Source organism: Cavia porcellus, unplaced genomic scaffold (assembly GCF_034190915.1).
Source record: "Cavia porcellus strain 051 isolate PalLab524CR breed Dunkin Hartley unplaced genomic scaffold, mCavPor4.1 scaffold_31, whole genome shotgun sequence".
In the NCBI taxonomy this organism is placed as follows: Eukaryota; Metazoa; Chordata; class Mammalia; order Rodentia; family Caviidae; genus Cavia; species Cavia porcellus.
The window spans coordinates 24,272,355-24,286,535 of NW_026947514.1; the positions used below are offsets into that span (position 1 = coordinate 24,272,355).

General features: G+C 41.4%; 1 protein-coding gene across 45 annotated transcripts in view; it reads right to left on the bottom strand.

Annotated features, from left to right (window-relative positions):
* Nrxn3 (neurexin 3) overlaps positions 1-14,181 on the bottom strand; it is a 1,541,537-nt gene that overhangs the window by 1,494,036 nt on the left and 33,320 nt on the right. The window contains exon 2 of one of the 45 annotated variants that reach the window (XM_063240939.1): positions 13,313-13,419. The exons of the other annotated variants lie outside the window; for them this stretch is intronic. The gene's annotated coding sequence lies outside the window, so the exon portion shown is untranslated. The remainder of the gene's footprint in view (positions 1-13,312; positions 13,420-14,181) is intronic. 45 annotated transcript variants of the gene reach the window in all.

The following is a 14,181-nucleotide window of genomic DNA, read 5'->3' on the forward strand; positions in this document are numbered from 1 at the left end:
CTTTACAAACTGTGAGCTAAATAAACCTTTCTTTCTTTAATTTTGGATGTTGGGTATTTTGTCCTAGCAACAAGAAAAGTAACCATTTGCTTTGTGGGCAAATAAGAGTAGTGATGCAATGCCATTATCCCTACCATCTGATAGAGGACTCCTGGGGCCTCTCACATACTATACTCAATAAGCATTGAGTTCTTAAAGAGAATTACCACACCAGAAATGAGATGGTTTTCCAACCAGGATTGGGGGCCCACCTTTGTAACATCTAGTCTTATGTTTCCAGATTTAGTAGCTATTATAAGGAAACAAAATGTGATCCCATCCAAAAGAGACTATACCTAACACGAGATATTTTGTATTTCATCAAGTAAAAACTTCTAAATATTTTTTAAATTTAATTAATTGCTTGATTGATTAAGGGATCTATGTTTCCCAGGCTTTTCTCAAGCTCCTGGGCTCAACTGATCCTCCTGCCTGATTTTTGAGCAACTAGGTCTACAGGTACATGCCACTGTACCTAGCAAGGATATTTTTTAACACAACAAACTATATATCAGTTAAAAGAAATTATATATGTATATTATATACATGCATATATATCAACATGAACAGATCTAAAAATGTTGAAGGGGAAAAATGAAGATGCATAATATGTTATGATACTATTTATATAAATTTAAAGATATTCATGCATAGCAACACAATACCACATGTTGTTTATTCAGATTTATAAATGTATATAAAAGTATGAAAAATATTTCTTGAAGGGTACAAGTCAAGATCATTATAATTCTCTGTAAAACAAGGTTTCTAACCTGAAAAATATTAACATTTGGGACCATATAAATCTTTGATGTTCAGTTATCATATGCATTAGGATATTTAACAACATCTACCCACTAATGACAGTAGTACCTCCAAAATTTCCTTGATTAAGAAAAAGGGTAATGTACTAATGAGATGCTTAACAGTAATTGTTATGTCTATATTTGCAATGTTTTCATGCTTCAAAAGAATTACTGGAAGAAATATCTGTCAACCGTTCATTTGAATGATATACAGGAATGTGAGGGGTTGTATTTTCCCAAATCTTATAAATTTATAAATAAAAACTACCATCTATAGTAAACATAACTTCATTTTAAAACAAAGCATTTTTCAAATCAGACAAACGACACACTAAAATTAGATGGTAAAGGCTGAATTGTATTCCTGGAAAATAGATGTTAATGTCCTAGTCCCTGCTACCTGTCGATGTGGCCTGATTTGGCAATAGGATCTTTGCAGATGTCAGTCAGGGAAGATGCGGTCCTCCTGGTGAGTTATCCCAAAGTCTATTGACTGATATTCTTAGAAAGACAGAAATATTTGGACACCGAAAGCCCATGGGTTGATGAAGATAGGGACTAAAATGATGTCAATAAGACAAGGGACACCAAGGACTGCTGATGATCCCAGAAGCCAGGAAAACACAAGGAGGAACCCTTCTGCAGAACCTTCAGAAAGCAAAGACCACACCAGGACCTTGGTTTTGGACTTTACACTCTGTATCTATGATAATTCGATTTCTACAGCTACCAGTTAGTTACACTTCTAGCTGTCCTGTGAGACTGAAGATAAACAGAGACTAGTCATCTTCTCAAACATGCATTTCTGGGAAGGTCTTTATTCTATTCTCACTAGGAAAGACTTCATTTCTAATGACCTTCCTCTTGTTAGCACTGTAAGGCTAATAGGGTCTGGCCAAGTAGACCTGAAGTCCCCACCGTCTGGCCCACTGTCTATCTGGGATAGGGGAGGTTACAACAGGGCATGAATGAGCAGGGCTCATACAGGGGCTGTCAATAGTCCTGTAAACTTTGCAAAATTGGGTCTCAGTTTGCTCATCTAAGCCACGGAAGATAATTACTAGACACAGGGCCATCTGGAGGGCAAAAATCAGATGATACAAATGAAAAATACAGGCTACGGTGGCTTTGCTCACACAGGCCATCCTGCTCTCTGCAAGGTGTCCTTTCATTGCTTTTTATCCTTTCACTCGACCCAAGCTCAATCTACAAAGCCAGTTTCTCCCTCACTCTTTATTTTTACTTTTTCAAATAAACTTTGCTACCACTTTAAAAAAAAGAAAAGAAAGACATAAATGCAAACTATCACCGGCCCCCAGCTATCATTTCACACCTGGACCAAAGAAAAGACAACTAATCCCAGAAAAATGACAATTAATTCAACGCCTTTAGGAAGACAAAACATTTATCGTCGAATGTAATTATTTGCTTGGGAAAACTCTATCCAGTCTCAAGGGAATTAAAAATGAGGGAGACAGACACACGCTGAAAATGACAGCAAAAATAAAACCTATTAAAGTTTTTACATCATGCTCCCTAAAAAACGTTTAATCAGACTTGCTCCCCTGTTTCCTCTTTAATGGGTCATCTTGACAAAAGTTTCCCCATGTTATCCTTGAACCTACAGCAGTTTATCAGGCCATGTGCTTCATTTTTCCTGTCAGGAGCTGTAGAGTCAGGACCAATGTCCTGCAGAAACACACCTTAAGAGAAAGAAGCAGACAAGAAGCTGAAGTACAAAACACAGATGAGGTGAGAGGCCCTGACAACATCCACTCAGATATGCACACCACCAGCACAAACATGGCAACGCCAGGAAACATCTGTGCCCAACGCATAAGAGTGTGCACAAGGAAATGTTCAGCCCCAGTTCTCCATCTGCAGGGTGAGCTTCCTCGTCTACTTCCACATTTCCCAAAGGCTACATTGGGTGGTGTTTGTCTTTGCAATGACCTTTAGAAAGCAATTTCCACAAACCAAGTTATCGCCTCCATTCCCAGCATTTACCTACTCTTAGTAAGAGTAGGTAAACTAAGAGTACCTACTCTTAGTTCTGTACATCCCTATTGGGATCAAATAAATCTCTCAAGCTGGAGGTCACACCAGTCTCCTCCTGCTCTGTGCCCTGTGTGGGAGTCTGTCTGGCAATGGCCTCCCTGTCCCTATTTGATTCCTTCCCATTCGTAAGGATTTACAGTGCTTCCTACCAAAAGGACACAAGGTAGCATTGCTCCTTCCTCAATGAAAGAATTTGGACCCAGAGGATAAGGCCCTGGTCCAAACCATCCCTTAGGCTTCTTTACTCTTTCAGAAAGATGACATTCCAAAATTTTTCAGTTGCTTTCCAGAAATGTATTAAAAATATACTCTTCACAGTAAAGAGAGGAAGCCAGGGTGGGCTCAAAAGCAAAATCAGTCCCAGAGACTAGGTGGTAGCCCCATCTCCCATCCACATCCTCAGTGGTTTTAGGTTCTTGGACCAAACATAAATAAAACATGACACAATAATAATATTTATAACACACTGTAGAGTTTAGAGAAAGAACTCTTTCACATACTCATTTCATTTTCAGGGTTTCCATTTAAAACATGCATTATCATTCCTACTTCACAGATGAAGAAACAGCATCAAGCAGGTTAATGGGTTACTCAAAATTAGGTAAACAGGGAGAGCAGAGGCCATATGGACCCCAAGCATCACCTTTCAGCTTGCATCCATGGGATGACACAAGAGAAACCAGACAAAGGTGTCATTTCCAGCTCTGGCTCCTACCAATTGTGGGAGCACAAAGAAGTCAACCCACCTCCCTAGGGGCAACTGCAGACACAGAAGCTAGGCTGACAAAGACCTTGAAAGTCACCCACAGCTCTGGAGAAATACATCTCACCCTGCTTTCATTGAGTTTATGTGTTTATTTTAGCTTTACTTATTGGATATCCAAATTCCTCCATACTTTGGCTTATTCACTAGGACAACGTATTTCCATGAAGCCAGGCACTGTGGTATCATGACTAGCGAAGACAGATGTAGTCCCTGCCCTTATGGAACTTTTCATTCAGTAGGAGAGTCAGGAACTGAACAGCAATTAGCCAGCACAATATAAGATTGTGCCTGTGATTGCCGGGTGTGGTGGCTCATGCCTGTAATCCCAGCACTAGGGAGGCTGAGGTGGGAGGATGGTTGCAAGTTCGAGACCAGCCTGGGCTACAAAGTGAGCTCAAGGCCAGCCTGAACTGCATAGTAAGACCCTGTCTCAAAAAAGAAAAAAAAAAATTGTGCCTGTGATAAATTCCTTCATGGCATGGGGTCCCAGACGTGAACATGGACCTGACAAACACAAAAAGAGGCTTCAGCTCTCTTTGGAGAAGTGACATTTGTATTTCAGGCAGAGGGAACAGCATGGAGAAAGGCCTTGTGGTGGAAATGAGCAAAACAAGTACAAAAGACTGAAAGACCTGGGGTCCTGGAATAGAGATGAGCAGGAAAAGACAGGAAGCAGTAAGGATGGTAAGGGAGGCAGGGCTTAGGCAAGGCCACAAGGGTGGGATAAAGGGCGTGGTCTTTATGCTGAGAGCAGCTGACACCAATGGGAGGTTAGAGGAGGGAATGATGTGAGCGGATACATAAGAGTCCTTGCAGGAATCTGGTTCTGCAGGCCTGCCTCAAGGAACTCAGAAAGCATGCTCAGGCAAACTAAGCAGAACTCCTCATTGGCTTGGACACAGTTTCTAGGGAATGCATGGGCAGGAGTTCAGTGCAGCTAATTTCTTTGTCTAGAAAAGTAGCCCTACTTTCCTTCCCACCTTATTTCAGCAAACATCTTGGTGCTCTTGGGGTGTTCCACTGCTCTGAGAGTAGCCAGAGAGGTGTGCTACTTAGAGCTCCTTCAAGAGAGCCTGCTGCAAGGAGCAGAGGTGACCAATAGCCCCAAGGTGCCACTCTTTGCATGTATCATTCATTCACAGAGACCACTCTCTCACAATTGGTCCCAGTCAATGCTAAGCATGTGAAGAATGCTGTTGGCCACCCATTCCTAACCAGGATAGGATTCCTGTAACAGCCAGTTTTTGCTTGGGAACTACCCATCAGCTTGGCTGAAGTGTGTTCAGAGCTGTGTAATGTGAGTCTTCCCACACAATCCTTCCTTCCTCCCTTCTTTCACAAGGTCAGATCAGCAAGGAGGTCTGAACACCGCCCCCCTTTCACCCTCCTGCTTTTAATCCTTCACAAGCACTTTCCCCAATAAGACCATCAAATCCTGCTTTGATATCTGCCTCTTGGAGGATCCATCCTCATTCCCCTTCCATTCTCTTCTCCCTGCCCCAGACCAATCTTCCTAAAAGGATTAAGAAGACCCCCACACAACTTGCCTGGCCCTGCTTTCACAGGATTCTCTGGGACTAGAGCAGCACATCCTGTCATTTCTCATAAGCACCCTGCCCAAGATCTAGGCTTCCAGCCTAGATCCTAAAATATCAAGAACCATTTGTTTCCAAGGAAAGCACTAGATGAGCTTTGCCAAAGCTGTGGTTCCTCAAGATCAGTCAAACCAAACAGCTCTGTAAAAAATAGGTTTCCTAAACCATGACACAAACTCAGGTCCTCAGAAACACTCTCAGGGGCCTCATAAGGGGGAGGTCTAGCAGCCAGTCCCTAGCCCTGAACTAGAAGAGCTTCATTTTTATCTTTTTTGTTTCCTTTGCTTTATTTTTTTATACTGAGATCCTATGTGAGATTTCTTTGACCAAAAAAAAAAGAGTTATGCTAGCACAAGTAAAAATAAATGTAATTTTAAAACTACTATCAGAGACTGTCTGGTAATGGCAGGCTACTACCATTAAAAAACAACTAGGAATCTGGGCAAAATACATATTGTGTCTTCTTAAAGTCACCAAAATGCTGATCTGATTGTAAGGAGAGAGAGAAAGACAAAAAAAAAAAAAAAAAAAAAAAAAAAAAAAAAAAAAAAAGCCCAGTTCCTGAAAGGAAACAGGAACCTGGAAAGAAATGGAAATCACTTTTGCCTTGAGGACATTTTCTGAGTTGGGCAAATCTAAACTTTGTATTGACAGCTTAGCAGGCTGCAGGAGGCAGAAATTCACTCCCAGAACCTTCAGAAGTCAAAGAGAACAAAAACAGACCTTTTTACAGTAAGGCAGGACCCTGCGGGTGAGACACATAAGGAGACTAGTCCACAAGAGTGCCTGAAGATTGAATTTGAACAACTTATGCTGTTGAGGGAGCCTCAAGCCTAATATACAGTACTGTCCGATACACACACACACACACACACACACACACACACACACGCATGCACGCACACACACAAAAGAATAAATTTTGTCTCTGGAAGACAAAAGTTTCAGGCTGTAATTTATACTCACAAATAATTTAATGACCAACACACAATCAGAGATAACCAAGCACTCTATGGCACCATCAGTGTGAACCAGTGGAACTAATAGATGTGAACGCACTGCTCTTTCCTCTACTTTAAGACCCTGCTGAGAGGGGAAGTGTCTCCGCTCTATCACAGCAAGCTTGTTACTTCTACCATCACCCTGAGATCTGTCAGCCCCATTTTCTATCTCCTTCCCTCCTGACAAGGTAGAACCCTTTATCTGATAACCAAGAAGCTCCCAAACTCCCTAAAGGACACTCCCAAGACCTGAGACTGTGATCCTAGAGTAAGCACTATGATTTCACTGTAGGGAGAATGAAAGACACCAGGGGAATCACCAAAAAGACAATAACAGTTCCTTTTTAGGACACTGTTACTACATCATATCCCCTACTTTTTACTTTCTCCCTCCTCCTCAACAGTTCTGACCCTGCCTGCCCTCCCTCTTGATCAAGACTGCTCTCCTAATTAAAATAAACAAATGTCAGGAAGCAATTACTGCAAAGAGGGAGGCAGATGGTGGAATAGTGGCACTCTGGTATTGCATTAAGCAGTAACTTGCTATCTCTTCAAAGTTTCTGCACTTTAATTAAGCATCGTTATAGACAGGTTCAATGAGCTTTGGAGTGGGGTTTATCAAATTAGCTTCTTGCAGGGCTGATGCTGTGTGATTGCAAGAGGGGTTCCTGATGTAAGGCTCAGCTGTCCAAGAGGGCCCAGGAGAGGAGCAAAGGGCAAGAATCCCCAACTACACCCCACAGAAGATCAAAGGAGGGGGTGAGACTCTCTCCATAGAGGTAGGGATGGTGAATAGAGAGAAGGCAGCCATTCCCACCCCCCCAAAACTGAGCAGCCACTCTTCCTTTAATGTCCCTCTGTCTGTGTGCCTGCCACACAGAAGAGCCTGGTCCAAAGAGAAAGGACCAGAATCTGGGAGGTGGTAGAACACAGAATTAAATCAGACAGACTTTGATGCCAATCTGTCCTGAAATCCAAAAAACACAGGGAGAATGACTTAGTGCCTTAGTGATTTTTTTTCCTTCCTTTGTAAAACAGAAATAAAGTAACTGACAATTACCTACATTGTACCAGAGTCTATTCTCAGTGCCTTATATGTTTAATTTAACTCTCTGAATCTTCCCTGCAATCCTGTAAGATAGGTATGAATATAACCCCATTTAACAGATGACAAACCCGAGACAAAAGGAACACAAAGTTGCCCAGAGCCCCACAGATGCTAAGAAACAAGAGTCAAAACTTCAGCCAGGCAGGTTGTTTCCAGAATCCAGCTCATTCCTGATCACAAAATATCACAAAGCAAGATACAAAATTATTTGCCACAACTTGGTAATAAAATCAAATGAACCATAGTTATGCTCAATGTAAATAAATCTCAAAAATATTATGTCCGGCAAAACAGGACATGAGAACTATTCCATTTATATAAAATTCTAGAAGAAAATAAATCCATAAATAAATAATGACAAAAATTGCATCAGTGGTTTTCTAGGGCCAGGAGACCACCAAGAGACACAAGAAGACCTTTTCTGGGGTCATGGGAATGTTATACATCTTGATGATGGCATTCATTATAAAAGTTATACATTTGCCAATATTCATTGAACTGCATGCTTAAAATAGATACACTCTATTGCACCTAACTTTAAACACACTTTTAAATAACCTACTTATCAAATGGCAGAACACAAAAATATGAATGACTGCTCTCCTTGGGTGGTAGGATTCACTCATTCAACAAATTTCTACAAGAATTGATGGGTCAGAGAATGTCTTTGGTGTAGGTGACACACTAGTGTAAAACAGTAAAGCTCTAGCCTTTTGGGTCTTAAATATCAGTGGAGAGAGATAGACAATGAGAAAATATGTATTATAAGTACTATGCCTAATGATGACAAGTACTCTTTAAAAAAAAAAAAAACAGTAAACCAGGAAGGAGTTTGAGGGCAAGAGGGTCATATTATCTCTAGAATGGGAAGCCCACCCTCCATTTCCTTTCTTGGCCTCCCCACATCTTCCACACCAAAGTTGCCTCCACCCACAGCTTCATGCTGGCTGCTACCTCCCTTGTGTCAACTCTTCAGATCTCCATGCCTGTCTGCCCCTTCTTCCCAAAACTAGCAGGTCTCCAGGACTTTTTCTGGTCACCCTTTTACCCTTCCCTTCCCTGCACACCCTCACTCACCAGGCAATCCTTCACACCTTGCTTCACACCACCTGCTCAGTTTAGAACAGAGTGTCACCTCCTAGATGAAGGCTCACATCCTTTCATCAAGAAAATAAAACAACCTCTTGGGAACAATGCTTCAGAGATCTGCACGGTCAAGACACTGACTGCATCCCAGTGATATGATCTGTGTCTAGACCCAGGAGTTTAGATGACCATTGGTATTAGTGATGGTCTACTAGAGGTGATGCTGAGGTCATCACATTGAAGAAAACAGGGCCCCAGCCCTCATGGAGATGCACACATAAGTTAGTGTGTGATGTCTGATTAGTGGAGATCATTAGAACAATATGGTGCTTGCTGTGAGCTTGTCATATACTTGAAATTGTCATCAGGTCTTGGTATGCATAGCACTATATTTTTCTCATTCTAGGCCTATCATTTAGGGAAACAGGTGAACAAGAAAGAAGGGACAAAAGCATAATGGTATGAAAAGTGGTAGATTGCTGATGGCACAGTACCAAGGTCAGGGGGATTGAACACTTGAGTTTGGACAAGTCAGTGGTGTCCAATTTTGAAAAGCCTCTGTGTTGAGCTAAAGAGTTTTACCCTTATTTAACCAAGCAGAATTTACTATGTCCTAAGAACTGTTTAAGTGCATTATAAATATTGACTCATTTAATCTCTCTAGTGACCCTCTGAAGTAGGTATTATTACAATCACCCATTCACTATATGTGAGAAAATTGAAGTAGAGAAAGGTGAAGCAACTTACTCAAAATAGCTTATCTAGTAAAGGGAATTTGAACCCAGGTGGTCGGTTCCAGAGTAGAGTAGAGGTCCTTAACTTTATCTGTGCTACACTAAAAAGGTTTCACAGATGGAATAGCATTTGACAGAAGGGTAGTGGGCTCAGATTTTCCCCCCTTAGGATTCTTAACTCAGTATATGAGAAAGTCCACTCTGTATTTGAGAAAGACCACTGGAGAAGGCACCACAGTGTTCAGTTCAGAGCTGAGACAGGCCCATTGGCACAAGAGACAGAGAAGCAAACGTCCAAGATATTTAAAGGGTGGAATCAGAAAGGTGTGATGACTCATGTGATGGGAGGAAAGGGCTATGGAAGCTGATTCCTGCCTTTCCAGATCAGGATCTTGGGGGATGCTCCCCACATAGACATGCAGGAAAGGATGAGAAAAGCACTCAGGTTCATTGAATGGGGACCGTATTACAAAAACCAGCAGGTATTTCTCTAATAGGTCTGAAACAAGCACTGTTGATTTTATAGCAGTTTATTCTGATGTGCCTGTGGGAAGAAAGGACCAGGAATGTTATAGCTTGATGTTTAGATGTCACCCAAAGCCTCATGCAGTCATAGGTGAGGCTTTTTTCAGGGGTCATTAGATTTAGACTGTGTGACTACTAAATCAGCCCACTGATTGGTTTGGCCCCACACTAATCCCAATAACCTAGATACAATATAAAAGGGGCAGAAAGATGCTGTTCAGGTCCCTTGCTTGCTTGCTTTTCTTGACTTCTGCCTGCCATGAATTGGTTCTCCTCTGTAATAACCCTCTGTAAAGCTACCTACTTTCAAGCCAGCCAATTTTGAACTGAAACCTCTACAAACCGTGAGCTAAATAAGCCTTTCCCTCTTTCACTTTGGGTGTCAATTATTTTGTCTCAGCAATGAGCAAAGTGACTAAGAGAATGAGGCGGGTAAATTAAGCCATTGTCATGGTTTATGTTTGTGTCCCCCAGGCCTCATAAGTTTGCATTGTTCATTTGTGATGGTTCATTGTATAGTGCTTGGATTGATGGTGTCAGTGCTCCACCCACATAGGGGTGGAGCCAGGATGTGATGTAATGGCAGGAAGAAGGTATGTCTTTCTCTTTGCTGGTTTGAGTTTGCTGTTGCCGGCCGCCATGAACTGCAGCCCAGCCATGCCTGCCTGTCTTGGAGACAACTGAGTGTGGACTGAAACCTCCAAAAACTGTAAGAAATAAACCTTTCCTTTCCCAGCCTTGGGCTTCAGGTATTTTGTCTCAGTGACGAGCACAAAGTGACTAAGACAGCCATACAAAGGAGTTCATGGTCAGAAGCATCAACTGGAGAGCCATCAACCCTTGGGTCACAGTGAAAAGCACAGGACTAGGAAAGATCACATAGAGAGAGAAGGTCAAGTGTAAGGGAAGAGGGTGGGTAGCCAGCTACTGGAGAACATAGACACTTAGGAATTATATAGAAGAAATAAATCAAAAGGAGGAATGGGTTTTTATAGCCTCCAAGCAACAAACATACATCATAGACCTGTGACTAAGATTCTTAAAAAGTCCAATGTTATGAAATAGGAAAAGAAGTCAAGAAGCCAACTCATAGTATGACTTGGAACAAGTCTCTCTCTACAAGTCTGCAAGCTATAATTTGGATTTACTCATCTCCAGTGTCCTTGCCAGTCATTAACCTGTGAAACAGGTTAACAGCAAGACAATAAGTAACTTCAGAATGGGGTCTACTAAACCAACCTGGGAACACCCAGGGCAGTGACCCTAGCCAAGGTGTCCAGGCAGAAATCTACTGCCAAATCAATCAGGGGCCAGGAAATGAAAGCAACTTATCTCTGTCTTTTACCTGCTGTTTTCTTTTTCTCTCTTATCCCCTTTGGGCCTTTGTCCCTCTCTACTTAGAGAAAGAGGGTCATTCTTCACAAAGCAAAAATATGGAATTCCACAACCTGGTCACTCTCTTCAGACACGAGGAGGGAAACACTGCACTCCTGGGATATGAGTGACCAACCAGAAAGAAGGAAAGCAACCTGAGTGTCTGTATTCTAAGAAAACATGGATACCATGTTAGATGCTGAGTCTGAACACTGCATTGAGAAAAACAGCCCCCCCTCTGTTTTGCAGGATGTTGGAAAGACCTGGAAGTTATAGTTATGAAAGGGCTTTGGAAGAAAACTCCCCTTTCATATACAGAAACTTCTCCATAGTGTCAGAAAACAAAAAGAAACCACTCTCAAGTACTTTACAAAACAGGAAGACAGGCCATGTCCATGTTTATATCTCACAGAGACTTCAAACACATTATGTCCCAATGCAGACTCATCATCCTTCTTGCAGCACTCAATCAGTTCAATGGACTCGTTTCTCAGTTTCAATAAACGGTACCACAAATTCCCCAATTGCTCCATATGAGCTGTCCCTTTCTGCCGTCCCACCTCTCTATCCTCACCACCACCACAATAGATTAATTCTCCCACCATACTCACCTTCATTGCTAAACCAGAGCCCTAATTTCTCCCCTGCATCCAATCTTCTCTAGTTTATTCCTATACCAGAGCCAAGGTGGTCTTTCCTTAAAGAGTTTCCTTAAAGAGTTTCCTTAAAGAGTTTCAATGCCTCTGTTGCTGTCAACTTGGAGCACAACCTCTGTCCTGGAAAACAAGGGCCTTCATGGACTGACCACCCACCTCCTTAGGTGAGGCCTGTCATCACTCAGTTCTTCATTCACAATCTATGTCTCTAATGCACTATGCCATTCCTACACCTTTGCAGAGAACATTCCAGCCAAGTCATGCCAATTTCTTAGGCCTTTGACTTCCCTTCTTCTAAGAAGCCTTCATACTCTACTCCAAGTTAGGCTGGATGGTTTTCTGATGAACTAATATCTTAATATCTGATGAATTAATATCTTAATATCTCCTTCAGTTGTCTGTAAGACCAAGTACCATATGTATTTTGTCTACCATTATTTATTCAAGCCCTAGAATGACTTACAACCATATACGCAAGCTGACACAGAATTTTAGAAGCCCAGACTTGGAATAGCCCTTTGTGGTCACCCAGTGAGGGAATCTCTTGTGACAAACATCTGGAGGCTTTGCTGGATAGTGCTATTAGTTTGTGGAACAGACATGGGTTCTGATTTTCAGGAAGGTCTTCTTTATCCTGAGCTGAAATGATTCTCCCTGTAGCAGCCCCTTCATCAGTCACAGCTCTGTCCTCAGAAGTCCTTCAAAACAACTTGATTGCTTCTTCCTTCTGACAGCCCTTCACACATTCCAAGGCAGCTGTCATGCTCTTCTCATTCTCTGTTACCTTTTCTTCTACTGTACACATCACTTGTTTTAAGAACTTTCTCTCTCTCTCTCTCTCTCTCTCTCTCTCTCTCTCTCTCTCTCTCTCTTTCTCTCTCTCTCTCTCTCTCTCTCTCTCACACACACACACACACACACACACACACACACACACACTCTAACCACTGTGTCTTCTAGACAGATCCTCAACCCCAGAATGATTCCCAAAGTGAATTTAATATCTTTATCCTCACAACAATGATATCCAAAGACAAGCATGTTAACACAGCATGGGGCTTTAGGTCATCAATGTCAGAAAATAAGACATACCACGTAAAAACCCAGGTCCAGGGAAAATAATCCATTCCACCATTGACTCATGTCTCTGCCAGATGCTTTAATTTATCTCCTTCTATTACAAAGTTCAGTATTTCCTCTTGTACACATTGAATAACTACCATAATGTAAGGAGAAAATACCAACAATTACCTCCCTCTTCCAATTCTATCTCTCAATTAAATGATCCTCTTTCATCCAAACTCTTCACAAACAACTTAAAGTATTCAAAACCATCCAAATGTGCTGTCACCCGCCAGACATACCCAACATATGATATACTGTACCACCTCAGTGGGACACCCTGATAGAAAAAACAGCAATGACATTGATTTGAGCACAAGACAGGACTGGCATAAATTTCTATCCCTACTATTTCTGCCATTGTATGAAATACTCAAACACAATCAAATCAGTCTCCCCCAGCTGACATTTAGACACGAACTCAACTCCCTGGCATTCCTACCTTTCAGTCTCCAACAATGACTCCAAAGAACACATGATCCGTTGGTGCCTTGGGTGGCATGTCCAACATGCCCTGGGGCCTGGGTCAGTGGTTACTTCCATAGATACCTGTAACCATCAACACAAATTGCAAAAGAGCAGTTGGGAAGCTACCCTTGACCTCCTTTGCTTCCAGCCTCATTAGAAGTCTCCCTTATAAAATTGCCTTGTAAACTCACAAAGAGCTCCACAAACCTCAAAGAATGTGAAAAGACGTAACACACAAAGTCCTTAACAGAATCTAAGTGATCTGAATCCAGTTACTTAGAGTCATTGCCACTTTTAATATTTTAGAATTAACTTGCTAACATTTGCCTTGTGTGTGATTACAACAGTAATATATGTACCTGAGAGGAACTTCAAAATACAGAGGAAGTATAATTTCATCATTTGGCAATGATTAACTTTAACACTTACAGTGTTTTTAATGCACATACTATTTAATTGAAATCATAGTGTACATATTTTATAGCCATATTTCCCTCTGTCATTACATTATTCCATTACCACTATTAATTAATTTCCTATTTTAAGAAGGCTATTTCAACTTTTTTGGTTCTCAAAAGTAAAAACGTGAGAAACAGTCTTTAAAGCTGCTTTATACATCTTTATTTCTTGGAGTAGAGATCTAGTACTTTTTTATTACCCTGACAAAGTAAAAGTCAAAAGAGGCAAATGCAGAAAAACAAACTGAGACGAGTAACATCTCTTTTCCTTATAGTACCAAAGAAAGCTATCTATACACGTTCATAAAGTATCTTAGCCCGGCTCAAGTTTGAAACAAAGAAATAACTTTTTCTAGTCCATCAAATAGACAAAATTAAACAAAAA